The 22441-nt window shown below is 40.0% G+C and overlaps 2 pseudogenes; one reads left to right on the forward strand and one right to left on the reverse strand.

The window, feature by feature from the left end:
• Nucleotides 1-6128: 6128 nt before the first annotated feature.
• Nucleotides 6129-7306, reverse strand: LOC147419985 (uncharacterized; annotated as a pseudogene).
• A 10008-nt stretch (nucleotides 7307-17314) lies between these two features.
• LOC147419986 (uncharacterized) lies at nucleotides 17315-17842 on the forward strand (annotated as a pseudogene).
• Nucleotides 17843-22441: the final 4599 nt, after the last annotated feature.

The following is a 22441-nucleotide window of genomic DNA, read 5'->3' on the forward strand; positions in this document are numbered from 1 at the left end:
ACATTCTATATCAACATTGAAAGGGATAACACATTATCTTATGCTTGATAAATTTTCAATCAATAGCAAAAAGTACTTGAAGGAGATAAACACTTTAGATTTAACTTTAAGAAAATACACCCTTGTATGCTATGAGTAATAATTTTCAATCAATAGCATACATTCTTCATAGAACTTCGAAGTAGACTTTTATTGCATGAACATGCACTAGCACATGCAAAGGTCGTGTTGATATAGCATTAAGGTCAAATTGTAAGAATTATTTGGTATCGCAATTCTTAACAATTACACATAAGAACACGCTTAGAGGAGAGCTGGGCTAGGCATACTTTCAATGTTTTCAGCCATTATTGAGACTTACCTTAAATGTTTCTTCATAAGCTTGTCCCACAAACTGGGTGACCAAAATCTCATCCACCAGGAGAAGTTGTAGATTTTAGAGCTTCAAAGATAAAATTTGACACATTTAAATATTTTGTGATCCAAACTACAAAAGTTTACAAAGAGACATTAAACTATGGGGAACCCTTCACAACAACCAAAAGTACAATTTATAAAGTATCACCATTCTTAACCTTTCTTCATAGAGACAGTGGGATGACATCACCAGAGGGTCTACCATCATCTTATATACACATATACTTACCATGTTTGGTGAATGTAGACACTTATTTTATATGAACACCAAAACCAATTTCTCTGAGCTAGAGCTACCACTAAGATTATACTAGCAACACCTCCATTTTTCCAAAGCAAGACCAACATGGTACACAACCCTAAACCATGCAATGGCTAGCACTCTTAAATAGAAGCTCTAGGAAATAAGTTAATTTTTCAAAGTACATACATGAGATCCTAGCACTAAAAGGGTAAAAATTCAACGACATCAAGGGTGGAAAAGCTCTCACAAGAACTTGCATACCATGCATTGGTTATGGCACAAACTTACCCCTGAAGCAAAGTGAGTGGCTCCATTCAAAATTATGGGAGCAAAAAAATGCACCACCACCTACTCTGTGTGTGTGTGTGTGTGTGTGTGTTTGTGTGTGTGTGCACATGTATTGTGAGTGCATCATTAGTTCTCATCAATATGATGATTCTATGGTATCTCCTTCTTCCCAAAGTGAACCAGAAAGACAAGCACCCCTGCTACCTAATGTTTTTGATGCAACTTTAGCTAGAGAATTTTCTAATCAAGAAGATGTCAAAGTTGATGATGTGTAAGCATACAGCCGAGAGAGAGAGAGAGAGAGAGAGAGAGAGAGAGAGAGAGAGAGAGAGAGAGAGAGAGAGAGAGAGAGAGAGAGAGAGAGAGAGAGAGAGAGAGAGAGTTGGACAAACAACCTAGGGAATGAATTTAGTAATGATACAATGGGGGCTAGGTGCTTCTTATATACTAGCCTGGGGGTCTTAAGTAACCCCCCTCAAATAATTTCCCCACCCAAAACTTTGAAAAATAAGTAAAATAAATACCTAAATCCAAAATTGATATTGGGATCACATTGGTTCCTTGACTTGAGATACTATAACTTTGACACCCTCTCTGTAGCTCGTTGTGGACATATGTAGGAAGACCAAGTCAATGGAGAAGCGACCATGGACACCCCAATAGCTATACACTCCACTTCATACACCTTGGTTATGCTACAACCAAATTTTTACTTGAGAAGAATTTCATCTTGAGGATTGGATGCCTCATAGAAAATTGAACTATAGATCACACCACATCCAAGAATCTCCATTTGTGAATTGGGAACACATCATGTCCAAACTTTCCTAGACAATGGACTTTTGGAACACATCATGTCCATAAACTAGCCAACATCAATGATTTTTCATGCACATCCATAGTGTTTTGTATATTTTGCATTGGTTTCTTTTCAAATGCGTGTGCCTTGAAATCCATGGGTTCAAACACCAATACTTGAATTCCAACACATGGGTAAAAATCATTTAAAAGGAGCTCCTTTTGCCCCTGTTTGCCACTCACAAGCCTCTCTCTAGCTAAAGCAAGTTTCCACAACGTCCACCGCACTAGAAAACTAAAGTCAAGGGAATTTGTGGCCTCCATCACATGATCCATTTTGCTTTGCTAGGGTGGAATTGATGCCTCTGCTAGCACTGATGTCCCTATCAATCTTTCCTTGGCATTTGTCCATTTTGGAGACATGAATTTTTCCATGCACATACTGCCATCATTTTTCTTCACCAAAAAGATGGGAGAGGAACATGGTAAAGAATTGTGTTCTATAAAACCTCTACTAAGTATTCAACAAGCTTATAATCACCCTCGTAGCCTCCGAATGACTCATTCTATAGGGTGGTTTACTTATGGGCTTACTACCTACTACAAGCAAGTCTATGCCATGTTGCACAACACATGTCGGTGATAACACTAGTGGAAAATCATCTGGGAACACATCTTTGTATTTCATTAATAAATATTTCAACCTATTAGCAACATTTGCTTGTTCAGGTAAGAGATAATTAGCCATAGCGGGAAAAGAAGAGAGAGAAGAATGCGAAATGAGGAACTGTCATTTAAAACATTATCAACATTTGACAAAAAATGACACAACGAATAACACAAAAAGAGTTTTTCTATTTCATCTTGAGAAGAGACATTCATAAGCTTGGTTGTACAAATAAGTGGCAAGGATGGAACATCCTTCTCCCCCAATAGTAGCATGCACACGCCATTGGATTCGAACATCAAACTATTATGCTCAAAGGTACGTTTGAATGATGACCCTAACCCATATAACCACTCTTGACTAAGTACCACAACTGCCCGATCCATATTCATGACTTGGAAATTCAAGGGCACTGGAAAAGGAGACAGGGGAACACACCGGTAACACAAACAATCAACCTCTCTATAGCTCAACATACTCACTGCACCCCAATCCACTAGAGTTCACCTTCAAAGCTCAACACCTGCTGTTAACTCTCATGGCCACCCTATCACCTACGATAGACGTCGTATTATTTATTTGGTAGAGTCATGGACCGGGCTTGTTGGTCCAATAGGTGTGTAGATGATTACCGATGAGAGGTGCACCACTTATCTTATTTTTACAAAAGTTTTGCAACGATCGGCCATTGTGGTGCCCATGTGTGAATGGGCTAAACTCTCATAAAAGGTCCACTTGACCTAAAAATCCTCATTCTATGAGGTGTAAGCTAAGAAGTGTTCTTGCTCCATCTTTGACTCCTTCTGCTTCTATGTGTGTGTGTATGCTAAAGAAAGAGAGAGAGAGAGAGAGAGAGAGAGAGAGAGAGAGAGAGAGATAGTTCTATTATTGCCTTGGAGGTCAAATATGACCTATGGGACCAAATGAACATGTCACGTGGTGTGAGTGGAGGTCATAAGTGTCTCTCAATGCTCAAAAATGTCTGAAATGAGCGTCGCAATAGAGAGTCCACATCGTGGTTGGAAGAGGAAGGTATGTAGGGAGAGCTCATGGCTGAATATATGGGGAAAAGATGGCCTAATGTAGTCAAAATTTGAGCACTCAAGTAGTGCGTGATACTCACTCTCTCGCACTTGACGAGGGCATAAGGTGCAAAGTCAATGACACTCCTCACCAGTGCCCCAACGTCCTGTCTCGCAGCTTAGAGGATGGGCGGTAAGACGAATGGAGGCAATTGTGCGGATCGCACTCAAAGGGATGGGCTCAAGGATGTAGGGATGGGTTTGATTACCTCAAGAAGTAAGAGCATGTAGGGTGTTTGTGTCTTGACTTGGAGAAAGTTGGTGAGAAAACGCTTTTAGATATTCTCAAACTCTTTCCAAGTAGACTTCCTGATGCTTCCACCCCACACCTCCACTCCATAAAGAAGCACCGGTGTCACCAATGTGTCAAAGAGGTACTTTTTGAGAGCCCAATACTTGATCTCTCTAGCATTGCACATGTTCTCAAATGCATAATAAGCCCTCTTTCTGGCTTCCAAGCGACGCATTGCACAATCCTTCCATTTATGATTGGATGGAACCTCAAGGCCAAGGTACTTGAAGTGATCTACAACTTCAAGTTCTAATTGCTGTATACAATGCATGGATTTTCCCCATTGAGGGTCTTTACAAGCATAACCTTGGTTTTGGCTCCATTCACGATCAGCCCGCTATGTAGGCAAAAGCGTTCCAAGACACTCATAAGCTTTTGTGCATCTTCTAAGGTAGGTACTACAACAAAAAAAGGTGTCTTCGACGCAGGTTTTGATGTGTTCGGTCGAAAAACCCGTCACTGTGAAAACGTCAAAATAGGCATTGATATACGGGTCGAAAGGAACTGTTTTTGACGTGTATTTCAACGTGCCTATCGACGTATATTTCGACGAGCATATAAAAAAAAACATTGCTTGGGCAGAGGACAGGCAGCCTGGTGTGTGCCCAGTGAAAAGATGGACACAAGACTGCTTGTCCTCTACCCAAGAAAGCGAGCAACACCAAAATCAATTGTGCTCCCACAAAAATTTCGGTAGAGTTCCCTTCGTTTTAAAACAAACTTAAAAAAAAAAACCATATGTATACGCCTCCTACATGATATCCATGTAGAATCTCACATGAGATTTAAGGCAAATGAAAGAAATGAAATGAACTTTGTGCAAAACCATAACCAAATTAAAACCATAACCTGCATAACGAACTTTCTGCAAAACCATAACCAAATTAAAATCATAACCGGCCATAACCATATTGATCAAAACCATAATGATAACCATAACCATAAACAAAACAATAACCATAACCATATCTATACAATAACAATAACCATAACCATGTCTATACAAGAACAATAACCATAACCATAAAAAAAACAATAACCATAAACAAAACAATAACCATAACCATATCTATACAAGAACAATAACCATAACCATGTCTATACAAGAACAATAACCATAACAATAAAGAAAACAATAACCATAACCATGTCTATACAAAAAAGAGACACAGAAGCGTGTATGTGTCTCACAAAACATATATATGAAATCCAATGATGACTGCGCATCACAACCTGCACATAGGACAAGTCACAAAATTAGTATTGATATTACTTCACATATACTTATTTAATTAAATCAACTCACACATATTGACGTCTCACCTCAATCGACCAGTGAGACTCTAAGGCCTCCCAGTCTACAAGCGCTCCTGAGGAAGCAAGATCATTCAATACTTCATAAATACCTCTGCGATATCATATGTCTCCTCCTGGCGTGTTGGGGCTCGATGCATGGCAAGATTCTGCGTTTATACAAAAATCAAAGTAATTAAGAATACATGATTCATCACAAACTCATAGAGAAAGGTGTCAAAGCCTCCGTTGCTAAGATGAGATGTCCCCCTGGTCATCTGTCATACCTCCGTGGCTTGATGCTGCTCTCTGAACCGCGTGTCCGTTGTCTACTCATCCTCCCTGATCTGCTGCCACGTCTCATGTGGGATGCCCGAAGGCTTCGGTGAGCCGGTCCTGAAAGCCTTACGAGCTGCATCTCGACGATGTTTCACGGTGTCCCGTGCAACACCCTTGATCCACCTCCTCGAAATATCCTCTGAACCCGGAGCCGGCTGATACTCTCTCATGATGGTCTCCACTATATGACTAATTTTGTTGCGATCCTACTCAAGCCAAGGCGTTAGAATGCTAGTCGAAAACTGCAGCTCCGCGAGCTGGCAAATCCGTTGTCTCATCTTAGTCCCAACTCTATCCATGTCAACAGAACCATCTACCCGTACAATATAGAGCTTGGAGGCACTAGGATCGTGTGCCCCCAAAGGTGTCCGAGGTGTGCTAAGAGGTGTGTCAAGAGGTATGTCTGGGTAGGATGGGGGTCGTGAGCAAGGAGGGATCGAATCATCTGTGGACCCTCCTCCACAGCAAACACCACCTCTACCTGACGATCGTCGAGATCGGCGAGTGCCCATATGCTGCAGAGATGAGGATGTACCCACCTCTGCCGTACTCCTAGGTGTTGAAGTGGACGTACCCGTAGGCGTCCCACCCCCCCATATGTGTCCCCCCCATAGGTGTGCCACCCATAGGCGTCATACCCTCGGGTGTGAAGCCCGTAGGTGTAGTACCCGTGCCTCTGGCTACCCAATACTAAAACGTAGATGCCATCTAACTGTGCATCATCTGTGTGACGAAGCCCGTGAATGCATCTGCACTCAGGGAAGCAGGATCTGGAAACTTGTCGGCCATACTAAACTCCTTCACAAAGAAAGGAAAAGAAAGTGTCAGAACACCTTTGTTTAAATTAACTTTAAGCTTAATTTTAAATCAACGTCTTCACACAAACACTTACAAGCCTTGACTAGTGAGGCATCATCGAGAAGATCTTGCACCGTGTCATCATCTATCTCTAATTGCAGACATAAGTCTACCCCAACTCGTTCTGGCAGATTGTCTTCCTCCATTGCATCTTCATCTACAAGTGTCATATCTACCTCATCTGCGTCATCCCTCGTATATCTGTCAGCTTCCTCTGCCATACCTTCGTCCATCTCATCTAATGTCACAATAGTATCTGCGTCATCTAACTGACTTTCCTCCAGGAGCTCTTGCCATTCAAATACTTGTTTATTTCTTGGAGCAACCTAAACCACAAACCACCACTGTCGCTCTCGAGGGTCCGGTACAAGGACCACTTGATCGCAATGTTCAGGGAGAGCAAACATGTCGCTCGCGTCTGTCCAAACCATTGTAGAATCTATCTGCACAAGCTTGTTTCCATCTCTGCGTATCGTTGCATTCCGACCAGAAGTAATCACCTTGAACCACTTCACATCCAACAAAAACATCTCAAACCGCCTGAAGCAGACTTTCAAGATATCTGACACTAGACCACAGTAATCCAGGTTGCTAGTGCTCTCATTCGTGTCTCTGGCACTGGCCGTGCTCTTTTGCATGAAATTAACCATTGCCCCACTGTCAAATGTGTTTCTTCTGCTGTCAATTTGTTGTGTTCTGAAATGCTTTCCATGCGACCACAATGCCATGTATTTATGATACCTCCAGTCACATCTAATAGCCAGCTCTTCCTCTTCTAGAGCTACGGGTTCTCCGATCTGTCGAGCTGCTCTCACTGTCTTGTCCAACCATGCCATTGTAGGGAATTCAGGTAGAGGAACGAGATAGTCTGGCAAGGGTAAGCCTCTAGTCGTTCGGCTTCGCATGAAATCGTGTCGCTCCATATTGCGTCTCTCTTTCTCTTCTTCATATCTTTCAAGCCATTTTTGCATCGGCTCTGAATTTAGTATACAAAACTTCATGATATTTTCTTGCATGGCGTCGTTCATTTGCTTCGGCACCCCTTGCCCCTGCGGCTCCTCTCCCACCAATCTTGCATCCTCCTCATCGCTCCATAGTCGAGGCATTTCTGGGTCAGAAACGGCTAGAAATTCAGTCGTCGTCGAGACAAGATACTCTTGCACCAGCCATCCTTCTGCCATGCTCCCCTTTGGACGTGTTTTTTGGCGAACAAAACCCTTAAGTGTTTTCATGAACTGCTCTAGAAAGAACATCCAACGTCTCATGGTGCCCATGTCCAAAGCATCCATGACCTTAGCCGAGATCTCCATGCCTTTGCTGAAGATGTCGTCCATGTTTGGCTTCTCATCTCTAAGAGTGCTTTCTTTACATGGAGGTGCAGGCATGACTCTAGGATGGAGCTTCCGCTTCATAGATCAACTGCACGATCAAGAGGGGGAGAGCGAGAGGGAGAGAGAGAGAGAGAGAGAGAGAGAGAGAGAGAGAGAGAGAGAGAGGGGAGAGAGAGAGAGAGAGAGAGAGAGAGAGAGAGAGAGAGAGAGAGAGAGAGAGAGAGACTCTGTGAGAGAAAACAATTACTTATTGCATTACATTAGAATTGTAATGTTACGATCACTTGATCACTTAGACATTGAATCTAGGAGCAACCAACACAAAACGATGGCTACATTTACAGCCATAACTCTTTATCTCTACTCAAAATGATGGCTACATTACATATATGTATATATCTTTTTATGTACATATATATTTGTTTATGCATGTATGTAGGCACTAAGTACTGAGCATAGCACCCGAAGGTTAAATGCTTCCTCTTAGGTATAATCCTTTTTTAATCGTGGCATTGCGGTCATTGATCCATTCATGCATGGATTACCGCAATGTACCTTTGGTTTTACCACGGTTGAGACTGTGATGATATCTAAAGAGGTGCACTTGACCTTTGGCACTACTAGCCTCTACTTAGGTCTACTAGTATGTATATGTATCTACATGTTTGTGTGCTAATATACTTGTGTACGTATTTATAGATGAGTGAGTAGGATGGAAAGCTTAATTTTATACAGCTCTTTGTAATGTAGATGTCAAACGAGAGACCAACTGGTGGGGAGCATCTAGCTAGCTGGCTCTTCTTTTGGTTGGTTCACATCCAGGTGGGCTCCCATCGGGGGTGGACATCGCCTCGAGTGGACCCGATCCTTGAGTCGATGAGAACAAGCAAGAAATAAAGATTGTTTCTGCCTAGTTAACCCTAAACCATGAGTTTCATAGGTTTATTTTTGTTATTCGTAGGCATGGCCATCCCACACCAACCCTACTAAGGGTCCTCCACCAGGCGTAGATCCAAACCTGCAGGCGGGCTCTCTCTTTACGAGACCAGTACCTCTGAGAGACAGAGAATTTGTTTGGTCGCTACACTCCACAGAAGCTTGCAACCTACAGTATTTCTCCACAGACTACACCATGGGGGAGTCAGGGAGGGACTCCTTACCTATAGAGCCTCGCATCAATGGCACCTCAGTCTACAACCCCTTCCTATTGTCCTACTCCCATTCTATCACAGGGTCCTACTCTCCTTGCATCATAGGGTCCCACTCCCATGGCATCACAGGGTCCTACGCCACTCCATTCCAATCCTACATTGCCGGAACATCATCGACGGACTTTCTCTGGCAGTGCGCGTCGACGCTCGTCTCAGGGCAGCAAGCACCGTGAGAGACGAAGCGGCAGTGCATCTTATGGTTTCGCATGTTTTGGTAGTGGCGGGGGAACGGAGTCCCCACTTTCAATGCGTGCCACCCCTAACGTAGAGGACGAGGATATTGACGCACCCGTGCTAGACACGTATGGGCACTATTACAAGGATAAATATGGCGGGGAGGTGGACTTTGGCACAGCATAGGGCAGGGCATTTCGACGCCATCCACAAATTCTTATACATTCAACGTATAAGAACTGTTTTATAAAATTTAGAGACCAACTGTCCGATCATGCACAGTACATTGAGGACTCTCTGCTAGCTAGATTACCAAACGTCCCTGAATGTTTTTCACAACAATGGTTGGAGGGCTACATAAAGACATTTCTAAAAAACAAGCAATCCAGTGTGTGGCGCGCAGCAGCCGACCACGTCAGAGATCCAAACATGAGTTACCATGGTTGCAAGAAGCGGAGTGGGAGTGGGAAATTCAAGAAAAGAGCGATCAAGCTGTGACGGGCTCATCATGCAAACAACAACGCGAGGCTCGCACAAGACAAACTCCCACACACGATGGCTCAGGAGGCAAGGGAGCTTGGAAGGATAAATATGTAAGATTATTTAAATTATAACGTCGATTGGTGATTATAAAGATTGTACTTGATGATTTGGTATTGTTAGTGCTAACTTAGGAAAATATCACTCTCTCTCGACCAACCAGAGAGATGATCAAGTATCGACAAAATTTGATACTTGGCGATGTCTGTTTGAAAACAACCACATCTCTCACGAGAAATTCGATGTGGTGGTTGGATCACTACAAGCGGTTAAACTGTTGATAATTGTTTAATTTGGTTTGGGTTTATGTAGAGTCAAAGTGATCAAACATATGTGCCTCTGGACGACAACGAGATAGAGGAGGATTAGATAAATAAATATTTTGTCCAAACTTTTGTAAAGTCCCAATGTGGCACAATGTATATACACCTATTTAAATTTTATTGTAACTTTTTAAAATAGTTGATCTTCTGTATTTTAAATTGTCAAGGTAAAGTAAATTCAATTTCAATTCTTTGGTATTTTTTATGCTCTTTCCAAACAACAATTGATGTTTCATTGTTTTATGCAGGTAAAAAATAAAGGTGCTCATTTGGGCCACCCAACCAAATGAGCACATTTATTTTTGAATTGGCATGTAGCGGCAATAAGCGCGGTAATAAATGTGACAGCTGGCATAGTAATAGCAGTGGGTATATTGCCACAACTATAACTGCGTTTATTGATGAGAAACCACTACCGCGTCCATAGCCGTGGTTATTGCCTCTCCTGTAAATTTTTCTCTCTCCTTTTTCCTTTGTTTTTCTGTGGCTATGGACGTAGTTATAGACAACTCCTCTTATAGTGGAACCATATAGCTTGTCAACATGCCTCGTTGGCAAGTGGACAAGCTATGCGGACTCACAAAAGCTCAAACGTCTTGCAAATGGGCCATTTTCAAAGTCCCAACAAAGCTGTACAACTTGTTCACATGTCTCATTGGGACGTGGGCTCCATGCGCTAAAGCTCGCCGACAACCATTTTTGAAGTCCACAACCAAAAAAACGCTCGCGGACTACTTGGAAACGGTCCATTGGCAGACCATTTGAGCTTCTGCGAGCCCACATATCTTGTCCACCTGACAAAGAGGCATGTGGGCAAGCTATAGGACTCGCTAAGAGCTCAAACAACTGACCGATGTGTCATTTTTTAGCGTTTTTCACTCGAGGACTTTGAAAACGGTCCATCGACGAGCTGTTTGAGCTCTTAGTGAGCGGTATAGCTTGCCCATATGCCTCATTGGTACATGGACATTCCATGTGGGCTCATAAGAGCTCAAACGGCTCGTCGATGATGGACCGTTTTTAGAGTCCACAATAAAAAAAAGTTGTCCTTATTTCATACAACTCGGGAAATGTGGGTTTAACATGAAAATAAAGAAAACTTGGTACATGTCGGTACTTGGTACTTGGTACATGTCGATACTTGGTCCTTGATTTGGCAGTAGGTTCCATAATGAAACTTCGTACTTGCAATTGGTACATGGTCCATGATACTAATTGGTTGGTGTCACTTTGTGGTACTGTAATAAATTAACATGAAAACAAAAAAAAAAAAACTTTTAAGTGTTAGATTTGGCATTTGGTACTTGGTACTTGGTACTTGGTACTTGATTTGGTACTAGGTACTTGGTAATTGATTTGATACAAGGTATGTAAAATCTGACACTTAGCGTAAATCTGTTATCTTTACAAAAAGTATGGAAATCAAAAGTTTGTTAATATTAGAGCCTGACATAGAAACCAAAAAAATTTATTAGTGTTAGATTTGGTAGTTGATTTAGGGTTTGGTATCAAGTTCCATAATGAAACTTGATACTTGTAGTTGGTGCATGGTACATGGTACGTAACTTGAAACTTGGAGTGTATGATGCTTGGTACTTTGATAGTTCAAATCTTCATCTTCAAAAGAAACATTCGAAACCTTTTTAACAATGTGTAAACCGACCGGGCAAAAAGCCACAGGCAGTGACCCAAAACCAGAAGAACAACAACTGAACAGAAATACTAGTGTCCCTTGCGATATTTCTTTTATATTCTTAAAGACTTGCACAAGAGTGCTATAAGATCAAAATGCCTTAGTTTTAAAAGTAGAGCAACTAACAGAAAACTTAGGACTAGGTTTCACATGCCACATCATCATTTGGTAGCACAATGACCAGGATATCAATCCATATTTTAAAAATATATATATATATATAAAGACAAATAAATAACATCGAGATAGTTACTTAGGCTAATTATCTTATTGACAAATAATTAATTGTTTGACAATAGACAAATTTAGTGATGCAACAAACATATGTCAATATTTATCATCAGTAAGTTTATGTATATGTGTCCAAAATATGTGGTGATCAATCCTCACATATACAAAACAAATATCATCATCACATACGATATAGTAATGAGCAGTGAAACATACATATATAAGGATCCCAAATATGAAAAATAAATCTCTATGCAAGATCACTATGTGATCCATCACTACTGGAAGAATCGCTATCATCAGTCTCATGATCGCTAGTGCCATCACCACTGGTCCGAACCATGGCACTACGACTGTCCCCATCTTCGTAATTGTCACCATCATGGACAGTGATCGGGCCGCCGCTCCTCTCAGCCTCTAGACGTCACCCCTTGGCCTCCTCTCAAGCCCCCTCTATCATATCAGCCTCGCCGTGCTACTCCTGTATTAGTTAGTGAAATAAAAAAAGAATAGATTATAGTTACCACAAAAAAAACTATAAAGCAAAACAAGGATACGTATAAGTGGATTTGGACTGTCAGTAAGTGTCTGACAAAAAGCATGGTAGCCGCAGTATGTGGTGTACTCTATCTCATGTGTTGTCGATGCACGACCACAGTTTTTCGTCTACATTAAGACACAACCAAAGACTTATTAATTTTTTCATTCAATAATACTACCTTTAAAAGTTAAAATTTGAATGGTCTGTACTTAGAAATGTGGCCACAAATCCATCCCGTCCCATCCACCCTAGTCTAGATGTGTGACGTAAAGCTACTCTCTTTCATGCTGCCTCCTATGCAATTTTGAATAAACAAAATAACATAGATTAAAGAAAAGTTAGAATCAATCTAGGAAAGTGCAAATGAATTCTAATATATTTTACCAAAGGCACATACCTTTTGTTGGGGAAATCAATGTGTAGGCACATCTCCTTGCGGAAGATTTGCCATGTCTCCATGCAAATGGTTGCCTTCCTCTTGTTTGACGGCACCATACAATAGCGCTTGTTTATTTTTTAAATTACAATAAGCGTCCGAATATACCATATAACTTATTAGATTTCAATGTTTTGTTAATTTTATTGAATTTTTTATTCTGGTCATTTGATAAATGTCTCTGTTTTTATGGTAATTGAAATCCAGATTCGGATCAATTAGAGGGTACACCACTACCTCCTACTAGTGGTAGCCTGGGTGCACAGAGTTTCGATACTGCACATGAACCTGTTTATGATCATTTCTACTACGATGAGCCTATTATATGTTGGTGTGCTCGTTGTTGTGGCACGTATCGCAGGCCACAACGGGAGTGCTTTTCATATGAGATGGCTTATGATACTTTTGAGCAAGCACCACCACATGAGGAGTGACATCGATCTATGGTATATTTTTTATCTCCCTTTGTCTGATATTGGAATTTTTAAAATCAAAGATGGATATATATAATGTAACCTGATTATATTTCACTTGATGACAAGGATGAATTTACTACCAGTGGTGCACATGTCTCTCGCACACGGCATGGACAGGTCATTTGTCAGTTACAGCTCGAGGTTTCTCGACATCCTCTACCTCCTCCATTGGAGGCTCAGATGGGTGGAGATCATCCGTTGCCTACTCATTTACAGGATCTAGTATAGACCTATGATCGTAGACGATACGAAGGCTCACAGGGAGGACCACTTCCTTCAGATGGAGTGGTTTTTGGCTTTTGGGGTAAGCGCTACATGATTGCTCCGTCCACCATCAGGGACGAGGCCAAAGACTCTATGTTGATGGAAGACCTTACCTTCAAGGAAACATAGCATGTTTAATCAATAGTAGTCAAGGGAGAAGTGCAAGAACCAATTGCATGTTTATGGAGTGTGAGAATAGTCACGAACCAAGACATATGAGTAGGGATGTACCAAGATATATAGTTGTCCATGGTATTAAATCATTACGTGTTGGTGATGAATTTCTAGTCAATTATTGATGGTGTAGACCTCCACAAGCACCCTTAATAGATAAGGGTTGAGAGCTCATGGTATACAATTCCTAATGTTATTTTGAACTCTTGTACCCTAATTCTACACTTGAATTTGCACTACGTTCCGTACTGTTGCTAATTTAATTTGATATTGGTTTTTGCTGTCTCCAAATGTTATTGAATTCCATGCACATCTCTCTCTCATTTTATATAGAAGCATGCTATTGATACAATCTTCTTTACCTTCAAATATGCAGGCTCCAGATTATGACATTGATAATGTCCCAAATCAACATTCACATGACGTATCTCAAATGTCAATAGAGGGCATCAGGCTCCTACACATGAGTGATCCTAACATGTATGCAAGACTAAAGGAGTAATATTCTAAGTACTTTAATGGACGTGATGATATCTTTGATAACGACGATGGCATGGGCTGATTTTATTGAGGATTGGCATCAAAATGATAGTGCGAGCGATATTCCTAACAACGAGAAGTATCTTCAAGAAGAAGCTCTAAAGCATATCCATGAAGGAAGCCAACTGACACGACTAAGTGAAATCTTATTTATTCTTAATCTTCAAAACCGTTCGGGATGGAGTAATGTATCCGTTTCAGCACTATTGAAGTATGTATACATCTAACATATTTGTTTGTTACACTCTAAACATTGGTGTTTGTTATTGATCATATTTTTAATCAACTTGCAGGCTACTCTCTCAAAAGTTCTTGTCGACAAGCATTTCCTTCCTGCATCACACGATGAGGTGAAGAAGATGATAAGTAGTCTTGGAGTTGACTATTCTTCCATACATGTATGTCCCAACAATTGTATTTTATATAGACATCAGTACCAAGACAATGTGACGTGCCCGAAATGTCAAACGCCTCATTATAAAGAGGAGAAAGGTAAGGTCCCTAGAAAGGTATTGAGACATTTTCCCTTGGCTCCGCGTATAAAACATATGTTTCAAAGTCCCAAATTAGCTAAGCTTATGACTTGGGGAGCGGAGCACAAGAGCAAAGATGGAGTGATCCAAATTCCGCATGATAGTCCTGCATTTGAGCATATTGATTCGCTATGGCCAGATTTCCCAAAATAATCACACAATTTAAAGACGCGTGTAGCATTAGATGATGTGAATCCATTTTCTATAAAATCAAGTAAATGGTCTACATGGCCGCGGTCGGTGGTAGTTATTAACTATAATCTATCCCCATATCTCAGTATTAAGAAAGATCATTTAATTTGGATCCTCTCATTGACGATCTTCAAGATTTGTGGAGAGGGATTGATGTGGTGGATATGTCAAGAATCATTGGTCAAAGACAGTTCATTGTTCGTGGGATTTTAGCATGGACTATCTACGACTTTCTAGGATATGGTTTTTGCTCGGGTAAATGGTTTAAATATATACATTATCTCATACGTTTTTTGTATATTTATTGCGCTAATCATATTTGTTATGTTTTTCATGGAGGAATATGTACCAAGGGTTATAAAGCTTGTCCTCTGTGTGTTGATTGGTTGAGATCAACTTATAGCAAAAACCTCAACAAAAATATATATCTTCGACACATACAATTTTTACCTGATGAGCATCATCTATGAAATAGAAGGCAAGCCATACATTTTAACGGGAAGGTAGAAAAAGGAGATGTCCAATACTAAACACACCAAAGTATTGGGATCTAAAGTGGAATGTTGGACCCCCTATCAATGGAGAATCAGAGATCATAAGCGAAGATGATGATGATGCTGTGAAGGTGCAAGCCAGAGGGTTCAAAGTCCTTCGTATGGTACACTTTGGAATATTGGAAGGATTTGAAGATATTTCATATTCTTGATCCTATGCATATATTTAAGATTGTTGGTCATTCATTATGGCAACACATTGTTGGCTTGAAAGACACAGTGGAAACAAGAAATGACTTAAAGGATCAAAACTCAAAGCCTAATATATGGCCACTTTCTTTCTGATGAAACTCGACGTGAGACAACCTATGAGTCTGCCCCATGGGTACTCACTCCAGACGAGGTGCAGACTATCAAGAAGAGGATTCAATTAATTTGTACATCTACAAGATATGGAGCATCTTGTCGAAACATGTTCACTTTAGATGACAAGAGCTTGTCTGGTTTAAAAACACATGATTGGCACAATTTTGTGAAGGTAATATTTTATCAATCTTCATAAGTATTTATTTTCTTGCATGTTTTTTTTATCAGATTAATCATGTATACAGCATCTTCTACCCCTTGTTATTGATGGATGTACTACCCAAGGAGTCTGAGATGTAATGTATCGCTTGCAAGGTATTTATTGCTCATTAAGTTTTATTATAAAATTCTAGTTGATAAGTTCTTAATTTAAATATAACTTTAATATCTTCTTTCTTTTATTGATAGATGGATTACATCTAAAGAACTTGACAAAGGGTTAATTCCACAAAAGAAGCATAAATGTATAGAGCTTCTTTGTTTAATGAAGAAGGAACTTCCAACCTCCTTTTTTGATATCCAGGTTCATTTGCTAATCCATCTACTGGACGAGATAGAGGTTGCTGGTGTTGTTTCTACTTGATGAATGTTTTGGGCCGAGAGATTTGAGAGAGTACTTAAAGGTTATGTACGTCAAAAAGCAAGACCAGAGGGTTCTATGGCTGAAGGATGGATGCTTGAAGAATGCATGTATTACGTTTGTGAATATCTTGAGTAAACCAATTTTGAAGCTCCACGCATATGGAAAAATGAGTCTTCTTCTACCATGTCAGACGAGGTATTTTCAGGTAAGGGAGTCCCTTTTCAACTTAAGATCCAAGATAGTTTGGATATTTCTACTTTCATTGTCTATAATAGCAAATGCATGCAACAATTTGTTGACGAGTACGAGGAGGAACTTGCAAACCAACGAGTTGGCAGACGTAAAAACAGGAGATCCAGACGTCAAACCAACGTAAATAACATCAAAGACGTACCTTCTTTCATGGATTGGTTATACACCCGTATGCAACGGACGGATAGAGATCATGGGGCAATCTCAAGGGAACAGAAAGAGTTTATAATCGGATGTGAAAGAAAGGTAATTTTTGGGTTTTGAAAACTTTAAACTAAACAAGCAATATTCCTTTTTTTCTTATATGATTTATATATTGATCTAGGCTGAAATGTATACTAACATGTGGGCTTATGGTCAACATCTTCAGATAAAAGCTATTGACAACTTATGTCTACCTCAAGATTCTTCTGTTGTTGCCTCTTTCAAGCAATTATCAGGTGCAAGTTCAAGAGACACAAATCTTGTCGATAGTGAACTTGGTTATGTGGGAACCATTGTCGGCATTTATGATATATCGTATCAGATCTTCAAACAGGTGAATGAAATCCCTCTTCATACAACAATGACATATAGATTTCTTGAAGCTATACATAATTCTAAAGTTTTGATTCGTTCATTTTAATAGGTGATTCTGAAGGTGGATTGGTTTCGTGCCTAGTATAAAGGAAATAGTGTCACAATGAGAAGAGAACCGTCCAAATTTTGGTCCATTGACTCCTCGAAGTTAATGCGTGCAACAAGAGAGCCTTACATTCTGCCAACTCATGTTGAGCAAGCGTTCTTTTACAAGAACCCAGATTCTCATCCATGCTGGCAAGTTGTGCAGTCCAACCTAGAGGTTGTCAGTTGTTTGATAGCGTTGACCCCGAGGAAGCAAATCAGGATGAATTGGTAACATCCTCAAATCTAGACACATCCACGTTAGAGACGTGTAGAATTTTCCTTGCCGATCTTGATGACATTGTAGATGATGAGAACGACAACCACCCATACTCTGATACTATAGACACCAAAGGGGAAGAAATAGTGGATGTCGAGCACATGGAGGAAATGAACATCAACACAGATTTAGAGGCAGAGGAGTTTGAAGAAGTAAACAGAGATAATGAAGATGAGATTTTATTGATGGTTAATCTCAAAGATGACGATGAGGACTATTAGCCGTGCGTGTCAACTCACAAATCAACCTATATTGGGTAAGATTTAATCTCATAGTAGTTCATTTTGTTAATTCATAGTTTTTATTCTTTTGAAATCATACTAATAAGGGTGGGTAGTTGGGAGTCTTGTGGTGATAGCCTCATATGGCTAGTGTCAGGGCTCGATTCCCTTCAGACTCGTTTTTTTTAATGTATCTATGTACAAGGCAATCAAAACACACCGTTGCCCAATTTACTTTAAGATACAAGGACGATGTAGCAGGAACTTCGCATTCAACAGGCACCTTCTCAGTAAGACCACCTTCTTGAACAACAGACCTAGCGTTTTCAGCCCATTTGAAAAGCCTAGCGTTTTTGCATGACAGATCAGCCTTGATGGTTTTGCATTCCAGATCAGCTCCGATAGCAGCAAAAGACAAATCAGCCCTAGCATTAATAGATTCCACAGGAAGATAGTAGATCAGCCCTAGTGTTAGCATATTACCACATCAAGAAGACATTCAGCCCTAGCGTTTTTTCATAAGCATAACTATCCAGTGTTTTGCAGATCTACTGCGATGAAACCCATATCTAGACCATTGTTTCCAGTTTTTAGCAGTCAAACTCCACAATAGAATCCCTGAACCTCACAGATCTCACCTTCCCGTAGCACTTCCTTGCCGCACAGTCAGATCCACGAGCATTGTCGTGCCGTAACACGTACATAGCGGGAACGCATGCTACAAGATCTATCTTATAACTTTTTAGATACAAGATTATATTCTTTATAATATACATATGCATATCTAAGTATAATAATAAACTTTCTATCTCATCCTATTATTTATCTCAAGGGTAACGTATTCTTACTTTACCGTCAAAAAGTACTATGGAAAAAGCGTCAATAGCTCCGTCTCTTTAACTTGGGGCAAAAAGCATTGATTCTTTTTTTCTACTATCTCATTATTATCTCACATCCTAGCTAGATCCTATATCTAGGGTAACTTCCAATATATATATATTCTATGTGTTTCTCATATTTTTCTTATATTTCTTTTTAAATCGCTACTAACAGGGAATCAAATCTTAGTGGGACACTGGGTGGCATGATTTCAAAGATACACTTATTTAATGCATTATTTCAAGCATGATTACAAAACTTTGTCAAGGAGAAATGTCATGCTTTCATTTTGCATGAGGTGTTCATTGACATCAAATGAAAGTCTAGGCTAAGGGGACCACAAGAAGACTTTTGCTACCAAAACTATACCCTATTTTGATGATTTTTTTACACAAGGTTCCAATCCAAATTGGAAAAGTATATAAACTGGTAGTTTTAGCTAATGAGCTACAGTTTCTACCCATACTTTTACATTTTTATTTGGAGCGACGGTTGAGGAGATATGATCAAAATATTGGACCCCAGTCTGTCCACATCATGCAAGGACATCTTTTCCACTTTCTGTTCACACTAGCTCTTCTCTTCTTGTGTAAACCCTTGGGGGTTCCCTTTACCTATAAAAGGGGACCTTTTCTTCCTTGAAAACCGTTCAAGCCATTCATGAGATGAATTCATGAGGAAGTGAGATTAGTAATGCTTAATTGTACTTAGCCATAAACGTAAGCCTAAGCCTACACCTACTCCTAGAGGAAGACTAGACAATCTTGTAATATATCCTTGGAAATAAGCTCTAATCAAAGAAGGACTTGAACTTGGTGCATCAATCAAGGCTTGAAGTCTTCCCTCTTCTTCTCTCTCCATCATAATGGCGAACAACTCCCAATGAGTTTGTCAAGTAAGATGTGTTTTACTTTGATATTTTGTTGATTTCTTGTTGTTTTTTTTTCATTTATAATCCAACATATATCTCTAATTTCATCTCCCTCCTCTAACAAAAACTATCTCTCTCACTCTTAGAAATTCATTCTCTCTACAAATTGTAGGTTCTCCTTGCTACATGTACATCTCTCCCCGTAGTTTCCTTATTGCTTATGGGCTAGGGCTTGGGAGGGAAAATCTCTTCTCTTCTCTTCTCTCATATCTATATTTTGCACATACTAGAGTTAACCTATATGAATAATCTACATGATGAGAATTTCTATTGCTTCCACTCTGTGTGATCTATTAAAAATTAACGTATGCATTAGCCGTAAAATACACTTTCAACAACGTATAGTGTTTCTCTTTGGCCCAGAAAGTCTCAATGAAATACTTCTTTCACAGGATCCCATCATACTACCTCTTATAGACTATAACTTTTCTTTTGATGTAAGTGTAGTTATCTTGCACAATTAACCAAGAGAATTTGTACACACAATTAATCTGAATCACTAGACAAAACATATATATTATAGTAAACACAAAACTACAATTCCAAAGAACAATTTGTAGCCTGTTTGGTCGACAAAGATTGAACTCCATTAACTCATCTATTTACCCTTTTATATTACCCATGATAAGATATGACCATAGACTTGATGTTTTCATCTTTGTGTTGTTATGATGTTCTCTTTTGTGGTATTTCTTTGTGTGTGTGAGTGCAAGAGAGAGAGAGAGTGGGGCTTCTTTGATTGCACTTCCTTCCAAACCCTAGACTTTGTGGCATCTATGGTTTAACTACTTCATATAGTTTTTGGAGTTCTCTAAGAATGTCTCACAACTAGAAGCCCGGTGCTTTCCTAGCAAGATCCTAAATTTCTCGACATAGATTTGGTGAGCGCGACGCAAAACTGCGAGGGTAAGAGTTTGTGGGTAAACATGGGTGATCATGTTGAGCAGAAGGGTATGCATTTTGACCCAGCAACAATGCAAATGTTTCAATCATTTGCAATGTTCATGCAACAACAACATGCCACTGAAGGAAGGGATATTTCAGCAATAAAGTCCATACAAGCAGTCGTCGTCAACAGAATGGATCAGTTCAATGGCAAAGATGTAACCAAGTACTTACGTGAGTATCTGAAGGAGATGGAGCTGCATCGCGTGTCAGAAGGTGAGATGATTCAAATCTTTGAGCTAGTTGTTGCTCCAGAAATCAGAGAACATGTTGGGGGAATTAAAGATGGGCATGGGAGAAATTGGGAAGAACTCAAAGTAGCTTCAAAGAAGGAATATTTCATGGAGGACTCTGAAAAAGTGACCAAAAGAAAATTCTTAGAATGGGTAGTCAAGCCAAAGCAAAAACTATCAATAACAGAGCTACGTAGGGAGTATGAGCGGCGCTATGCACAACTCACCAGCACTGAAAGACACACACTAGATGCAGAGATGACAGACCTTTTCTTACAAGCTGCAGGTAAAGAGTTTCAAGAAAATTCAAAACTTCTTCTTGAAGATAAAGATGTTGAGAAAGGACTAAAGACCCTGACTGGAATGAGGTTGAAGGTGCTGTCTCACTGCTTGCCAAACGACAAAGAAGAAGGGACAAGATGGTAGTTAAAACTACAAGTCCTTCCACCTCAACTTCTGACAAAATGGTAAAGCCTACTTTTATCTCTCCTAAGTATGATGATTCCATGATAGATGAGCTTGTGAAGGCAATGCGTGACTTGAAGGTGAAGCTTGAAAAGCTTGAAGAAAAAGACCAACCGTCAAGGCCACTTCCTAGGAAAAGACAACAGTCCAAAGAAGGGTTTGTTAATAGATGTATGTGGTGTGATAGTACAGACCATGTAAGAAGGGATTGTGATGATTTTCGTGATGCTTTCTCAAAAGATGTTGTCTTTTTTAAGGATGGTAAAATCCACTTAAGAGAGACATGTCTACCCTTGAGAACTAATTTTGGGAAGGGGGGAATGCAAACCTTAGTTGAAGATATGGCAACTAACCATGCCACCTCTTCAGTTGAGGCAACTACTTCTGGAGTAAAAATTGAGCATCTTAGTGATGAAGAGGTGAGTGACCATGATGGTCAAATTTGGCCAAATGTCATGCAATTAGCTAAAAAGGGAAAGCTTAGAAAAGAGATCTACATGAAGCAGGTGACTGCATACGTCTAGAAACAGGATGGAATGATCCAGTGCACTCATTGTCAGGGCATGCCTAAATTACAAAATTCCAACAAAAATAGTCTATTGTATAAGAGAAGCGCAGACAAAAGAATGCTGATGAAGGATCATCAAAAAGAGCTTCTAGAACCGGGGAATAAGTGACTCAATGCCTTCTCAAACACCCTCGACACAAGGAGCATCTCGACCTGAAGTACTTATGGAGGAGTGTACAACAGGAAAGAAGAAAGATCCAACAAAAGGTAAGACAAAAGGCCCAGCTTATAAACTACAATCTGATATTGAGGTTACTACAGATTTAAAGATTGAGTTCACTCTGGGAGAAGTCCTTGGCATTGCAAAGCGTGAATTCCACGAGGAGATCATTAACATCATCAAGAGAAAGAGGAAAATTCTTGTTGAGGTTGCTCATCCACAGGTTGATGGAGAAACCTTGAAGACACAAGGGATGCAGTTGCAAAATAAGGAGAATGATGGAGTTGTGGTAGGATGATACCAATCTAGTGGGAGAGTGAAGCAAGTGCATTTCTCAAATGATGATGAAGAAGTTGAAGCTATTCCTAGGAGCTACTATTCACGAAGTCACTGGGCAAGGGCTACTACAGAAACTTTGTTCAAGGTAGGTGATCTTGAAGAGCTATTTGTTGCCCTGATTGACC

The sequence above is a fragment of the Adiantum capillus-veneris genome, chromosome 28 (assembly GCF_014529385.1).
Source record: "Adiantum capillus-veneris isolate H3 chromosome 28, ASM1452938v2, whole genome shotgun sequence".
NCBI classification, from domain to species: Eukaryota; Viridiplantae; Streptophyta; class Polypodiopsida; order Polypodiales; family Pteridaceae; genus Adiantum; species Adiantum capillus-veneris.